Below are 17,587 nucleotides of genomic sequence, written 5' to 3' on the forward strand. Positions count from 1 at the left end.
ATAACACTGAGCAGAGTTCCATGTATGGTTGTCAGGAGGGAAAGATGTGGGAAGGGATAGTTAGGGAGTTTGGGATCAACATGTATACACTGCTATATTTAAAATGCATAACCAGTAAGTACCTACTATATAGCACAAACCATCTTTCTAACAATTTATCTGAGAGGCTGTGTGAGATTGCTTTGATATTGGAGGGCAAAAACTATTGTGTACCTCTCTATATAATATGTATGCTGCTGCTGCTCCTAAGTCACTCAGTAGTGTCCGACTCCTAGCGACCCCATGGACTGCAGCCTACCAGGCTCCTCCGTCCATGGGATTTTCCAGGCAAGAGTACTGGAGTGGGTTGCCATCGCCTTCTCCTGGGTGTGTGTAAATTATGGCAGCTTAGTATGTAAAAGGATGCTATCCTTAAGTATTTAAGGATGCTATTCCATAATTTTGTAATTTTTTTTTTTGGGCTGGGTGGATACATGAAATTGTTATAATATAAAAGCTGGAAACATCTCAGAACAATTTTGCCTGGAAAAAAATGAGGGGCAGGGAGTGGCAGAGACAAGGAGAGAGAAAGAGAGACACAGACAGAGATAAGCAGAGAAACAGAGGAAAAAGGTAAGCGAATTCAGCATTGAAGTTGAGGATTTTGAAAAGTAAATAATAGCAAAAGTGTAGGATGAGAGGAAGGATGGGATCAATAAATAACAAAATAGAAAACACATCAGAAACAAATGTAGTACTAATATGTACATCCAAATAGTATTCATTTCAAAAACAATAAAATCTAGCCTGATTAGGAAAAGATAAGGAGGAAAGCCTTAGACACAAAAGATTAGAGAGGAAATGGTAAAGAACCAAAGATACAGAGGAAATGAAATGAATTAAACAATTCATCACTTTCCTCAAGCCAGTTTGAAAGCTGAATATAATAAATGGGGTTTTTGAAAATGCAAATTGCTAAAATCAACACATGAACAGATAGGAAACATAAGCAAACCAATAGCATGAGAGAAACTAAACAAGTTCAAGAAGAAAACAGCCTCCTCATCATTGCATCTCTAATCTGCACAAAAGGCCAAGAACCAGAGGTTATTAGTGGTGAGTTTTATCAATATTTCAAGAAATTGATCACGGCTATGCCATTTAAACTTGTCCAGAGCACTGAGAGCAAAGGAAAAGTTCAGAACTATTTTTAAAAATCAAACATATCCTTGATATCAAACCCAGAAATGTCAGTATGAAGAAAGAAAACTCATTTAAAAATATTGATTTAAAAGTCTCAAATAAAATAGGACTTGAGCAAAGAGACTAAATTAGGAAATACCATAGAAAACTGGAGTTTGTTTTCAGAATAAAGACTGATTCAATATTAAAAATATTTGCTTATAGCTTAGTATGAAACATATACTAGTATAAAACAATACCACATAGTGTACAATTACTGTAAAAAACATACACATATAACTAGTATAAAAACATGTGAATGCTAAATTGATGGCCAGAAGATGCATGATAAAATTTAAAATATAGTTTTGATTAAAATCACCTAACTTCAAATAAAAATGTAATTGATGGATACTTTCAGATAATGTTTGATAGTGGAACATGGAAAAATTTATTCTTACATTTAGAAAACATAAAGGATATGTATTACTAGCATCACTATTCTGAATACTATTCCAGTATTCAGAAATACTAGTCAAAATAAATACACAAGAGAAACATGTATGTGTATAAGATGTGTTTGTTAAGGAAGAAGAAAAATTACCCTGTTTAATGATGAAGAGATAATATACCTAGTTATACCATGTATTTAAACTGAAATTCTATTAAAACTCTTAATAAATTCATTAGTATAGGTACAAAATTAATGTCTTCAACTTTCATGCTTATAAACAACTTCTTGGAAATAGAGATTTTTTTTACAGTGGTAAACATATGCAAATAAATTATTGAAACAAATGTAAAAAGAAAAGTCCGGGACCCATAGGAAGACACTTTAAGAACTCATCAGCTCATTAAATATATTAACCACCTAAAAACTTAGTGGCTTAAAACAATGATAACATAGTCACCCTTGTTTCTGTTGGTTGGCAGTCTGGGCCATGTTCTGCTGGAACAATGCTTTGTCCCATGTCCCAGTGTTTTCCTTGATTTTATCTCTACATGGTTTTTCATCATTTCAGAAACAAGCCCAGGTTTATTCATGTCATGGCAGGTGCGTACCAGAACTGTAAAGTCATAAACCACAAGGTTTGTTTAGTCCTAAATCACTTGGAACCTGAGAAAATTGGAATAAAAATTATGTTAAGCTGAAGACATTTGAGATTCAACAGATGCAGGAAGAAGTCTTCTCAGGGCTTTTCCTATCTAACAGCAGAAATTTCTGAGAAATGACAGTAACCATTAATTCCCTCTGGCGTGATTTCTACACCCAAAAGACAGGCAAGAAGCAAATCTACTGAAAATGCCCTCTCTGGAGGAGTTGTATAGTACTGAAAATGGCCACTCATATCTGTGTAGACTAATATTATTACAACTTTCTTGCCTTCCATTCTACTAAAAATTTTTCTTCCTAAAGAAACCTATTTGCTTTTCCCATACAAGCCATTTCTTCTCCCTTCTTTTCCCCTACTAAGGTAGATATATAAGCCTTTGACTTATATATCTCTTAGATATATAGCTTAACTGATATATATATACACACACATATATATAGTTATATATGGTTTTATATAGATAGATAGATAGATAGATAGATGGTTTAACAAGCTAGCTACCTCTTTGTCAACTCATGTGTACATACAAATAGACATTTATCCTGTTAATTTGTCTGTCAGTTTAACTTGTAGGTTCAAGGTGCCAAATATAAGAGAATAGCAGAAAAGGCTTTTTCCTCCCTCATAAACTCAAGTTGTAAGGCCAGTCTAGATTCAATGTTCTGGAAAATAGATTCTCTCTCTTGATGGGAGAAGCTACAGAGATTTTGTGACCGCTGTTAATTTACCATATTTACAAAGGGAGATAAAATAAGATACCTAAATAATCTGTTGTTAGTTAATAAAGATAAATGTTATAAACATTCCAATTCCTTCAAAATTATTCTGAAATTTAAGGGAATCTAAAAAAAACCTCCTGGCAGATTATTTAAGTTTTTGACAACTTGATGCCAACATTTATGTATAAAAGTATGTAACAGTAGTCATGAATAGTAATGATAAAAATAATACTGATAATGATAAATCATGATAAATCAATATTAACCTTAAGTAATAACAAAATTTCTACAGATATTAAAACATACTACAAAAACACAGAGCTAGAAACTTTTGATGTTGGCACAGAAGTCAGCAGATAGATAAATGAAATTTATGAATATACTTAATAAAATATATTAAATGTATAATAAAGCTTTCATTTAAAAACAATAAGAAATCCATGAATTAGTCTAAAAAGAGTAATTGCAAAATGGATAATCCAAGTAAAAATAAACAAGTCTATATTGTTACAACATTTTTTGTACCATACTCCCCCACAATAAAATTGGAGGATAATATAGAGGTTTTTTTTTTTTAATAATCTTGCAAAAGAAATATTTTTGCTAAATAAAAAGAATCCAGAATTCACAAAATACATTTTATAAATTTGACTATATAAAATTTAAAAATATGCATGAGAAAGGAATATCAGAAATCAAAACGCTAAAGACAAACTGAGAAATGCATAATAAGCAATTAAGAATCAGACACCATAAACCTGATAGGAAATAGAATAGGCAAAGGATATGAGGAGGGAATATAATGATTAATTTAATCTGTTAACTGGATCAGTTTAAGAAATACCCAGCTAGCTGGTAAAACATTATGTCTGGGTTTGTGTGGGTGTTTCTGGAAGAGATTAACATTTGACTGAGTAAGTTGAATAGAGAGATGTATCTTCACCTGTATGGGTATGAGTGTTATCTGATGAACTGGGAGTGAAATGGAGCAAAAAGACAAAAGAAGGGTGAATTTTCTTTTTTCTTGACCTGGGAGATTTGTCTTTTTCTGCCCATGAACATCGGAGCTTCTGGTTCTCCAGTCTTTTCACTCAGGAACTTACCTATGGACCCCTGGTTCTCAAACCTTCGCCCTCACACTCGGAGTCACACCATAGATTCCTCTGGTTCTCAGTCCTTTGGAATAAGATTCAATCATAACACTGGTTTTCCTGATTTTCTATTGCAGACAGTAGACTGTGGGACTTAGTTTCCATGATCACTTAAGCCAATTCCAGTATTAAATATCTCCTCGCTCCCTCTCTCTCTATATATAAAATAGATATAGATAGATAGATACTATACTGGCTCTGTTTCTCTGGAAAAAAATTATACAGGGATTTACTAAAACTAAAGATCAAATATGGCATAAATATATAAATTATCCACTCATGATTAGAATAAACTAATTCATAAACAGAATGAAGCAAATTAAAACTCATATCACATTATATTAGCAAACATAATCCAAAGATAATGATATGTAATAATGATTAACTTAGAAAGGAAAAAAAAAAGTGTTTATTAATTGTTAGTAGGAGGACATATTAGTGAAAGCACTTTGGAGAACAATTTCACAATATCTAACATAAAATGTAAACCGTAGTCTTTGATCCAGTTTCGTTCAAAGCTTTTGACCTCTGACTTAAACAGAACTTAGCAAAAAGAATGACTATCAGCTCTGGTTCTGAAAATGTCCTGGAGATAGGCTATGTAGTGTGATTCAGAGCTTAAGCCATACAGTTAGCTCTGCTTTTCTTTTTTGATCCCTCAGACAGATTTGCCACAAGAAGATGTTCATTGTAGCATTGTGTTACAATAACAAAATCTAGACCTATTAGGCTCCTCCATCCATGGGATTTTCCAGGCAAGAGTACTGGAGTAAGTTGCCATTTCCTTCTCCAGGGGATCTTCCTAACCCAGGGATTGAACCAGGGTATCCTGCATTGTAGGCAGAGGCTTTTACCGTCTGAGCCACCAGGGAAGAGCCAATCGATATATAAAGAAATCTGGAGCAGGGGGGCGGGGTGCTAGACTTCCCTGATGGTCCGATGACTAAGACTCCATGCTTCCAATGCAAGGGGTCCAGGTTCAATCCCTGGTCAAGGAACTAGATCCCACATGCCTCAACTAAGAGGTCGCATGTGCTTGTTTGCTCAGTCATGTCCAACTCTTTGTGACTCTATGGACTGTAGTCTGTCAGTCTCCTTTGTCCATGAGATTTCCCAGGAAAGAGTACTGGGGTAGGTTGCTATTTCCTTCTCCAGGGGATCTTCCCAGACCAAGGATGGAACTCACATCTTCTGCGTCTTCTGCACTGGCAGGCAGATTCTTTACCACTGCACCATGTGTCACATTCTGCAATTAAAAAATCCCTTATGCCACAGCTAAGATCCTGCACAGCCGAGATCCTGCACAGCCGAATAAATACATACCTAAAAATAAATACTAATATATGTATATATATATATATATATGCAAAATAGCTCCTAAGAGTACAATTTCTTAAGAGTTAAAGGTATGATTTTTGCTGTGTGGTAGTTTATAACTAATTGTAGGGTCTTCTATGTTTGAGATATTTTATTTTAAGCATATATTCTTTTAAAATATAGAATATTTTTTAATTACTGAAGTACACTGATCCTGATCATAGTTTATTATGAGAGGGATCAGATAGAAAAATGCCCCTATGGGGAAACAAGAGATGTTTTTAATAAAATACAGCACTTGAGTTCTGGCTTAAGGGATAAATAGAAGTTTTGAGCTTGGATGAGAAGATGGACGTAACATCAAGCTTATGCCACTAAAATGAATTATTCAATCTGGAACTGGTATAAGGTGTTTTGTTTTTATTGTATATTCAGACCAATTTAGATAATTTGCAAAAAAAAAATTAAACAAAAAATTTTCATCTTTATATAATTTCAAATAACATAATTTCTACATGATTGTAATCAGCCAGGACTTTTTTAGATATTTAACTTAAACACAATTAAGCAAAAATAAAGATCTATTTAGCTCATGTTCTGAAAATGTCTTAGAACTAGACTAACTAAACCCAAGGCACAAATGATGCATTTTGGATAAAAGCGCCCTTCATTTCTTAACTCTGCTTTTCTTTTTTTGTCTTATTCTCAGATGAACTTTCCACAAGATAGAAATCAACAATTCCAAGTTTATTATTCCAGTGATATTTTAGGCTTCTGTGAGATAAATGTTAAAATTTGTTGAGTCCTTTTGTTTTATTGCAAAGGAGACTAGTGCCCTGAATTCACCAAAGTATAAGTTCTGGGATGAACATTCCAATGCTAATAATGCACAGAGAAGCAACACAGCAGGGAGGAAAGACTGCTGCTGTATTTGCAGCCTGGCTCTGTCCAGGATTACACTGTAACTCAGGACAAGTCTGATCTTTCTTTTGAGTTGAGTTTTTTCTATATGTGTAAAATACAGATAAGGATGTGTATCTCAAGGGCGTTTTGAGAAGGGAATGAGGTTTAACTACAAAGGACTCATCATCTCTCTGGAATCTCAGGTTTAATGTTTATGTTAATTCCCTTTCTCCCTCCCCTTGCAGATGCCTCATTCTGTGCTCTTTACTGCCCCTGCCAGTCTGACCTTTTCCTCAGCTTGAGTGGTTGCTGACAAGCTCAGTTTCCATTTTCTAACTCAGCAGTTGTCCTTATTTGAAATATTTCTAAATTCCTATTTTCCAGAATGAAAGTTCACGCCACCCCAGGCAGCTTCACCGTGGGTGGCCTCAGCACTCTGTACAAAGGATCATTAGCAAAGAATCCTGGAGGTCAAGCCTAAGGGAGGGAGCTCCTGCTGCCAATAACATTAGCGTTGGCTCAGAACTGACTGCTAGCCATGCTGAATGCATCAGCAGTCTGTGGAATTTAATACTGTACGTCGTGAATGACCTATGATAACCATGATCCTGAACATCATGGGATGACCCTAGTGAAAGTCCTGCTCGTGGGAGGAGGCAAAAGATCCTTGCTTCAGGGAACCCTTGAAACCAAGCACCAAAACCACCCTGTGGGGCTCCTGGGCACAAAAGCCTTTCTGTGTCCCCCATTTCTTGATTACAGGAAATAGGCTTCATTCAGCCTCCATGATCTTCCCTGAGTTCCAATGAGCAGGTTCAAATAGTTGCTCATCAGGGAAGAGAGGGAATGCACAAACAGGGAGGAATAGTCCAAGGAAATGATAGTATAGACTTGAGGCAGGATCCCGATTCCCCATCAGGAATATATGAGCTGTTTTGTAGATACAGATATTCCACCATGTAGGAGAAGTTAACTGTATGCTGCACATAAGCATGGAGACCCCAGACTGCTTTGAATCAGACAGTTGATAATGCTGACTCCCACTTACCTTGTCACCAACCAACCAATGTCCATGAGCTGATCATACCCTTCTTTTGACCCATTACTATAAAACTTTCCCTTACCCCTTCCAGGTAAAACACACAGTTTTGAAGGCATTTGCCCCTATTGCCTGTCAATGCAATAGAATTATTCTTTCCTACTCACCTAAAACTATATCTCTGAGATTTAACTCAGTGTCAGGGTACAGATGCTGGATTTGGCTTCATTATCAAGCTAGAGAAATCCCAGAGTCAGAGTGGAGAGTAACTGGTTAAATAAGGGTGCAATAATGGAGAAAGGAGGGGCTTCTCAGGTGGCACAGTGGAAAAGAACCCACCTGCCAAAGCAGGAGACTCAAGAGATGTGGGTTCGATCTCTGGGTCAGGAAGATCCCCTGGAATAGGAAATGGCAACCCACTCCAGTATTCTTGCCTGGAAAATTCCATGGACAGAGGAGTCTGGCAGGCTCCAGTCCATGAGGTTGTAAAGAGTTAGGTATGACTGAGCAACTGAGCACAGACACACACACAATGTGGGGAAAGGAGCCCATGTTCACCAGACGGTACTTAACAGTACATGGATGATTACTTCAATAGAACAAGTAAACTCTATTTTAACTATATGCTGAGATTTGAAGCCAATGTATTTTTTATTATTAAGCTAAACCATTCTAGGAAAGAAAGTACTGTAGTGCTTTTGTTATAAATGATACTGGATAAGGCAAAAATAATTTAGCTGCTTGCTCCAGGAAATATATGATCCTGTGAACCAACTAAACAATTTATTAAAACAATTTTTCATCAAGACTCACTTTCAAGACCATCACTTCATTTTACCGTGCCCATTAATCCAAAATTATTAGGTCATGTACTTTCCCTGACTCATCTCAATCAGGTCCCTACTTTCAACACACCTTAAAATGACCCAGACCAAGCTACAAACCTGAATTCTAGATCCAAATTTTCCCATTTAGAGACACTGTTAAGAATTGGTCAAGATAATGTTCTCACTTACTGCTCAGTTTGCTCAAATAACAGATTTTACCGGTGGTCTTTTGGGGAGTTGAGATTTGAGTACATCAATAAAGACATTTGGGGAGGTAGGTTAGAAGGCACCAGATGTTAAGACACAGTATTCCTAGGCTGGCAGTTACCCCCCTGATGGCTGCTACATATCTTATCACCATTAACTAAGTGATAATATTTTTTAGAGCCACAGTAATTCAGTGTCCTCTTTTCTATATAGAAATGAGGAAACTGATACCTAAAGATTCTAAATAAATAGTTGACATTGATATATGGAATTTCAGATACAGTGAGGGCTAGAGACACAATTCCCCAACTTTCAAAATTAATTATTCCATTTCATCAAAATAATGCTTATTTCTGAGCATATCTATAGCTATACATTTTATAAAAGCATAGCCTTTAAAAGTATTCTATGAAATTTAAAATATTCTATGAAATTTGAAATATTGACTGTAACACTTTTAAAATGGTACTATAGGTAAGAATATTACCAGCACACAGTTCATTTATTTTAAGGATACATGTAGAATTTTGGAGTGGAGTTTCTTAAACTTATCTGGCCATAAAAATTGCTTAGAATTCTTAATATTATAAAGTTTTGGCTCCTCCTTGGTTTACTGAGCATATTTATGGGAGGTACCTGAGAATTTGCTTTCTTATCAGGATTTCATACCCTTGTTGACCTAAGGTAAGTGTGGAAAATGGTGTATTTTAGACCAGTGGCTCACAATTCTGTTTGCAATTCTGAGTCACCTAGGAAACATCTTTTAAACTACTCATGCCTGCCAGTAGTAAAGAAGCTGCCTGCCCATACAGGAAACATAAGATATGTGGGTTCAATCTCTGGATTGGAATGATCCCCTGGAGAAGGAAATGTCAGCCCACTCATTTTTGCCTGGTGAATCCCATGGACAGAGAAGCCTGGCGGGCTACAATCCATAGAGTTGCAGAGTCAGACACAACTGAAGCAACTTAGCATGCACACAAGCCTATACTCTAGATCAATTAAATTAAAATTGTTTAGGAAGATACCCAAGTATGTGTGTTTTATGTTGCCCTGATCTCAGAGAGATAGCAGTGAGTGGTAGCTTGAGGTGAAATCTTAGTTCACTCCCAAGGAAGTGAACCTTGGTAGCCTGATTGGAAACCAGGAACTCTAGCTGCTAGTCAGCTAGGAGCTAGCAACCGGAGGCAAAGTTGCCTTGGCTCTTACCCTGTTTGAAAAATGAATTTCTCAGGGTGGCAAAAACTGCAATAAGAGGACAAAGTTTTATTATTAAAGATACAGTACAACGTATGGAAGAGCAGACAGAGAAACTATTTAAGACAGAAGCAAGGCAGTAATACATCCAGAGAGACTGGGTGTGGGTATTCTCTCTAGTGATGAGGGTTGCTATAAAGGAATGGTTAAATGATTGATTCAATCATTTATATAGGAGAAGTCTTTCAAGGGTTTTGTTTGCTTCCGGCCAATTATCTCATTTCTTTTCCACACCTACCTATCCTAGGGTCCTCTCCATGATGCATGTGCATCGTTTTGTCAAGATGGACTCCAGCCGGGGGTCGTAGAGTTGGACAGGACTTGAGACTTTCACTTTCATTTTCACTATGAAGTGCTACAGGCTTTGTCAGTGACTCAGCAGTAAAGAATCTGCCTGCATTGCAGGAGCCACAGGAGACACAAATTCGATCCCTGGGTCAGGAAGTTCCCCTAAAGGAGGGCATTTCAACCCATCCCAGTGTTTTTTGCTGGCGAATCCTCATGGACAGAGGAGCCTGGCTGACTACATTCTGTAGGGTCGCAGAGAGTCAGACACGACTGAAGCGACTTAGCAAGCAAGCATGAAATGCTACATTTCTAAGTCCCCAAAGTAGATTGTACCTGCTGCTCAGCAGATCACACAGTGAGTGACAAGAAATTAGAATAGCAATGTACTGATTCCCAGGCCAGCGACATCAACTTAACCTGTAAATTTGTAAACATGAAAATTCTTGGCCTTACTCTACAGCTACACAATCAGAAACCTTGAGGTCAACCCTTTGCCTTTACAATGCCCCACAACATCCTCACAATAAGAGCAGATTCACTGCCATTTATTCTACACGCTGAGAATACACTCCTCATAATTTTGCTTAAGAGTTCTGAAATCAACAATGAATAACAATTGGTATATAGGCAGATAAGAAAACCTCACATTTCTGGAAAAATTCTAGATTTGAAATCAGAAAATCAAACATTGTAGCTCAATTTTCTCTTAGTTATGTGAGCTTGTGAATCCTGTAATCTTTAGTCTCAAATTTCTTAACTGAATAAAGTGCTAAAATTAATACAAACACCTTCCTTATCTGCTTTACATATATGCTATGAGGAACCAAGTTAGTATTGCAGGTAGTATAAATATATACTTGGTAATGATAGGTAAAGTAGGTAAAGAATAAAATTTAAATTTGGTTGCAATTGTATAGACTTACAGTCAGTTTGGAAGCAGAAGTCAATAAGGGAAACAAAGAGAAGTAAAAAGTTGCTGGAAGGAACAAAGAAAAGAATTATAACATCTACTGAAGACCCATTTGGTGCTATAAATATGACATTTCCTTTTTCCAAATTCCTAATAAATTACAAGTGAGGAAACTGGCATTGCAAATAAATTTAATAAATTGCCTTTGGGGCTAATTAACAGACTTTTGTATCAGAAGAACTAAATTTGAGTAATACTCTATCAGTAGCTAGGTGACAATTGATTAAAATTCTCTGCTTCATTACATCTCTATAAAATGGAGATAATATCTGCCTTACCAAGTACTTAGTATCCATAAATTCAAAAAACATATGAAATTGTTATTAAAAGTTTAAGGATTTTAACAGCAGAGTTAAATTTATTAAATAAGTGATTGTTATGCAAAAATAGTGTGTAAAAAGTCTTAGGATAAAGACAGCAATTTTATTATTTTGCTAAATTTACTTCAATTTTTCTGATGCAGAGGCAATACTGAGTTGTAAAGTAGACACATTAACCTTCATTTCCACTCATTTTAATTTCATAAGTTTTTTAATGTATAGCATGTTTTTACTAATCATTACCAGATATCTGAATATAATCATGTTGAAATATTTTTTTGCCTGATTGCTAGTTCATTTCCTTTTGTCTGAAGGGAATTCATTACTAATGGTGATGTTACTGGTAACTTCTATGGTTCAGTTGTATTTTAAATATTCAGAATTTTGTTTTTCTGGTCTTTGGGGGAAGGTCTCTCTCTCTCTCTGTTTCTCTCTATCCTTAAGATGCTTACTCCCTTATGGTTTTCCAGTTGCTTCCATGCAGCTCCCCAGGGCTCCCAGCTGAGAACTGGACCTTGTGGATGTGGCTCAATTCTTACTCCATGGTGACTGCAAATATTGCTGATCCAATAGCCAACACAGCAGGTGTGTCTATCCTGCCACTTCTGAAGAAGGCAGAGGTATGTGAGCTGTGTTGACAGCAATGGTTGGCAGAAACCTTTTTTTTTTTTTTTTTTTTTAGCATTTTTGCTTTTATAAGCAAAAGTTCTTTATCATGCTCTGTTTATAACATCATGGGAAGTGTTCATTTCTTGTAATCCAATGTGAGTCAGAATCTCAGCTGCTTCTTAATCTGAAGCCTGGAGTGCTCCTGGCTTCCACTCTGATCTGTGCATTGTTTTCTGGTTCTCAGAGGCTTTTTTTTGTTGTTCTTGTTCACTTCATATGGCTTGTGGGATCTTAGTTTCCTGACCCACCAGAGATTGAAACTGGGCCCTCAGCAGTGAGAGTGCAGAGTCCTATCCACTAGATCAGCAGGGAATTCCAAAGGGCATTTATTTATTAAATTTTACAGCATGGCTACATATTTTAAAGTTTATCTTTTTTCTATTATTATTATTATATCTTTCAAAATGAGGAAAGGCCTTAGAGTCTAACACTGATTTTCAGCTTAACTAGAAGTATGATGTTAATTTGATATTCTGAAAATTAGAGACATTAGGATTAAAAAAGTGAAGAAAGCATCACAAAAAAAGGATGTGATAGAATCAAGGAGGCAAATGAGATTGCTGATGTTGTGTCACAAAGTCACACCCTACTCTTTCTGACCCCATGGACTGCAGCATGCCAGGCTTCCCTGTGCTTCATTATCTCTCAGAGTGGGCTCAAATTCGTGTCCATTGAGTCGGTGATGCCATACAACTGTTTCAACCTCTGTTGCCATCTTCTTGTCCTACCCTCAATCTTTCCCAGCATAAAGGTCTTTTCCAATTAGTTGGCTCTTTTACATCAGGTGGCCAAAGTACTGGAGCTTCAGCTTCAGCATCAGTCCTTCCAATGAATATTCAGTGTTGATTTCCCTAAGGATTCACTGGCTTGATCTCCTTGCTGTCCAAGGGACTTTCAAGAGTCTTCTCCAGTACCACAATTTAGAAGCATTCAGGTCTTCGGCTCTCAGCTTTCTTTATGGTCCAGCTCTCACATCTGTACATGGCTGCTGGAAAAACCATAGCTTTGTCTATGTGGACCTTTGTTGGCAAAGTGATGTCTGCTTTTTAACATGCAGTCTAGGTTTGTCATAGCATTTCTTCCAAGGAGCAAATATCTTTTAATTTCTTGGCTGCAGTCACAGTTTGCAGTGATTTTGGTGCACAAGAAGATAAAATCTGTCACTGAGATTACAGTAATTTTTGCATATTTGCTCTGCAGGAACTGAAGTGGTGCCTGTCCAGCTTCAGCTATGTGGAGGCAGAGCCAATCTTTCTTACTCTACTGTTTGCCAGTTCATTGCTTTTTCTCCTCTGTTGGACCCTGGGGAAGTGAGCTTGTTTGGTCTTAACAGTGCCTTTAAATTGGCCATTTTTCAGTTGAATTTCTCCCCAGCTTGCTGTGACTTAATCAGATCAACCTTTTGCAATTTGATGGATTGTTCTATCCTCTATTATAAGGAAGGTGGAAAAAAAGTGACAAGAAAGATGTCAATTGTAGACTTTTCCTATGGACAGGTTTCCCTGCCCCATGCCCTGCTTGTAAAACTTACTGGTTCAGGACTCCATTATAAAATACTTGAAAAATGATTGGTTAAGAAGCCTGAGTAGAGTTTTTATCACTTTTTCAATGAATGAGTTATTTAAACCCTTAGATCATAACTGGATAAATCTACATTGTCATATTACCTTCTGGTTTTGCCTCAGTGGAGAAGACCTCCTCATCACTGGGGACTTATCCTGAAAAATATTCCAAGATGACTATAACATTAAATTGCATTAAAAATGTAAGGGGTTCATTCTCAGCATTACTACTGAGCTTCCAGATTTATTTTTGTAAGAGTGGGAAATGTGAGTAGATTTAGAGATTTTTTTCCTTTTTAAAAATGATCTGGAAGCATTTAGAAATCATGGGAACATAGTTTATATAAATATAGCTAGAATATTGTTATTGATGCTTAGTGTCTAAGTCATGTCTGACTTTTTTGTGATCCTATGGACTATAGCCCTCCAGGTTCCTATGTCCATGGATTTTCCCAGGCAAGAATATTAGAGTAGGTTGCCATTTCTTTCTCCAGGGGATCTTCCAGACCCAGGGATTGAACCCACACTGAACTAGCATATCCTGCATTGGCTTCCCTGAACCACAAGGGAAGCCCTCATGAGGTATAATTTCTTTTTAACTGACAATGTGGAAAAATTTCTATTGATGAACAATGTAAGTGGTGAATGAATCAGTGCATAGATTAATGGTGATTAAAATTAGTAATAATGTGTTGTTGAAAAAAAGAGCAGAAGAGTAAGTTTAACTTTTTTCTTGTTAGGAGTCTTAACAGTGGTCTAACCATTAATGAAGGTGAGGGCAAGAGATCATTAAGCAAGTTGTCCAACCCTTATTTTATTCTGCTCCTGGGTAGATTTCAACAACGAGAAATTCTCTGAAGAGTACAGTCCATATGCAGTATATTTTCAGAGAGGATGAGATTAAACTGGTTTCACTTCCAGCCTGTTGAATTCAGGCTTAAATACATGAATGAAGAAACATACTTGATTCACTCTTGAAATAGCCTCTGATTGCAGAAAAGAAGAAATGGGTCAAAGTGGAACAACACTGTTCTTCTACCAAGAAATGAGCTAACATCTTATTCCTCAGGTTTAGGCATTGATCCTTTGGAAAGGATCCTTGGAAGGGTCCATGCTAGAGAGGATTATGTGCAGGTGTGAGGTGTCCTCCATTGCAATTCACTGAGCCTGCGGCTTATGGGTTGTGAGAAGCAGTCACCCAATTTACTTATCATTTATGACACACAACTATAGTTAATAATGGCCAGTAATATTGGAGGGAGAAGTCTTTGAAGAATGCACAGAAATTTCTTTGGGAAAAAACATTTGAGGAACTTGGTATTCTAAATGGACTGATGACACATTGCAGCTCTAGCAATGAAATTCTTTCTGATTTTCCCATCTCTTCCTACCTCTTAATCAATTCTGTAGAAGCAAAATGTAATAAAGAGACAGTTATGAAGAATGCACATAGATAGGAAGTGATGGAAAGACTGAAATATATCTAGTATTTATGCAGCACTTGGATTTTAAATATTATTATACTCTAAATATGCATGATACTTAGTAGACACTACATATATTACAAAGAGATCCTCATTCAGAATATTTGGAATGAGGTCTTAATACGACCGCTTGTTGGTCACTCAATTTTGGTCCCATATATCCTCTCCCCAGGTAGCACAATGGTAAAGAATCCACTTTCAAATGCAGGAGATGCAAGAGATGCAAGTTTGACCCCTGGGCTGGGAAGATCCACTGGAGGAGGAAATGGTAACCCACTTTTGGGTGGAGTATTATTGCATGGCAAATTTCATGGATAGAGGAGCCTGGCGGATTACAGTCCATTAGGTCCCAAAGAGTTAGGCAAACGCAAGAGATGCAAGTTTGACCCCTGGGCTGGGAAGATCCACTGGAGGAGGAAATGGTAACCCACTTTTGGGTGGAGTATTATTGCATGGCAAATTTCATGGATAGAGGAGCCTGGCGGATTACAGTCCATTAGGTCCCAAAGAGTTAGGCAAAACTGAGCAGCTGGACACCTATGTCTTTTGCCTAATCACAAAGCCTATGGCTGTCTATCAAGTTGGTAGACAAACTATATCTCATGTGGCCAGCCATATATATATATGCCCCTGTGTCTAAGACAGAACAAGGGTAATTTGGATAATGTGGCTCTTCCAACTCACCTGTATCCTGTATATTAATTTATTCCATCTCCTTTCCTCTGCTCAGTCCTATTTGCTCTAAATTCATTTATTGTACCACATGATTCAAGCACTTTTATTTGGTTTGGGAGCATGCCTGTTCTTTGGCTATTATTGCTTGGATAGTTATGTACTTATAGACTGTGGCCCCAAGGTAATATTCCATGTGATGACTTCTCATGCTATAAGTCTAGCTTTCATTCAAGGTTTGTAACAAAATAGCTGTTTATTTCATATATTTTAAATACCATGAAGTCAGGAAATATTTCTTCAGTGCCTCCAAGAATGCACAGGATATATCAGGCATTCAATAAATATTTGTTGACTACATAGATAAATTGTTATTGCTTAGTCACTAAGTTGTGTTCTACTTTTTTGCAGCCCCATGGACTGTACCCTGCCAGCCTCCTCTGTCCATGGGAATTCTCCAGGCAAGAATGCTGGAGTGAATTGCCATTTCCTTCTCCACAGGATCTTCTCCACCCAGTGATTGAACTCCCGCCTTCTGCACTGCAGGCAGATTCTTTACACTGAGCCAACAGGGAAGCCCGCATAGATGACTATTAGCAGGCAATTACGGACTTTAAAAATTTTTGAAAGATTTTAGACTAAAGATTTGAAGAAATCTTAAGGAGTTCCCAAATAACCTTCACCCAGTTTCCTTTAATGTTAAGATATACTATTAAGTAAATTACAGACTTGATTCATATTTTACCAGATTTCCAGTAATGTTCTTTATCCACTTCACAATCCAATCCAGAAAGCCAAACTGTATTAATTGTTGTGTCTTGTTAGTCTACTAAGGAAGTGTGACAATTTCTGACTGTTCCCTTGTCTTTAATAATCTTGAAACTTTGAAGAATATTTTTCAGGTACTTTGTAGGCTATTCTTTGATTTGTGTGTGCCTGATCCTTTCTCCTTGTTGGACTAAGGTTATACATTTTTGGTTATGTGCCATTTCTTATATGTCATATCAGATGATACAGAGTGTCAAAGTCTTATTACTATTTATTATCTTTAACATACTAATCATATTTACTTTAAGTCACTTATTAGCTAGTTTCTATGTTGTCTATGTCATTTATGAATCTAGTTCTGATGATTCTTTGTCTCTCAGGGGTGTATCATTTTCTCTTGCCTTTTTGTATGACTTTCTCTCCCTTGAGAGCCTGTCATATCGTGTAACACAGTTGAGACTGAGGTAAACAGATTTTTAAAGCTAAAGATGGGAACACTTTTCCTTTTACTGGGTCTTTAGGGCACCAGTTTGAGCTAATCTAATTAGAAATGGGACTGAGTTTGACCTTTGCTGTCTTTGTGGTTACCCTGTGTATCACAGATGTTAAATTATCTATGGAATACTTTCTGTTTTGTGTGGGGGCTGGTTCGCCAGGTATTTTTTGTATTTTGTTCTCATATTTAGGGCTTTCCTTTCTACTCCACCTGAGCAAGTTTCTGATTTTTGCGAGTTACATATTATGAGATGTTTCTTAGCGTGTCTGTGGGGTGTTTAACGTGGGGGCATTTTCTATTTTTTCTGACCAAATTCCCACCCTCTGACATACCCCCTGTAATGTCCCTGAGCCTCAAGGATGTCGTTTTTTCAGTGTTCCTTCGCTTCCCATAACTCTGATTCCAGAAGCTATTCTTGATCCTGTCTCAAATTTGGAAGATTTTTCAGCAGCAGCGGGTTTTCCCTGGTACCTCCAGCTCTACATCTTGTATTGTTTTTCTTCCATAGATGAAGGCTTTCATTTCATACAGGAGACAGACTTTCAGGTTCAAAGTCTCATCTTAGTTTCCAGGCTTTCCTGAAGCAGCTGCTATTCCCAGCTCTAGTTCTGAAATATAAGAGACTTGCTGATGATTCTCTTACTCTTTTCAGGAAATATCTT

The sequence above is a fragment of the Ovis aries genome, chromosome 2 (genome assembly GCF_016772045.2).
Source record: "Ovis aries strain OAR_USU_Benz2616 breed Rambouillet chromosome 2, ARS-UI_Ramb_v3.0, whole genome shotgun sequence".
Classification (NCBI taxonomy): domain Eukaryota; kingdom Metazoa; phylum Chordata; class Mammalia; order Artiodactyla; family Bovidae; genus Ovis; species Ovis aries.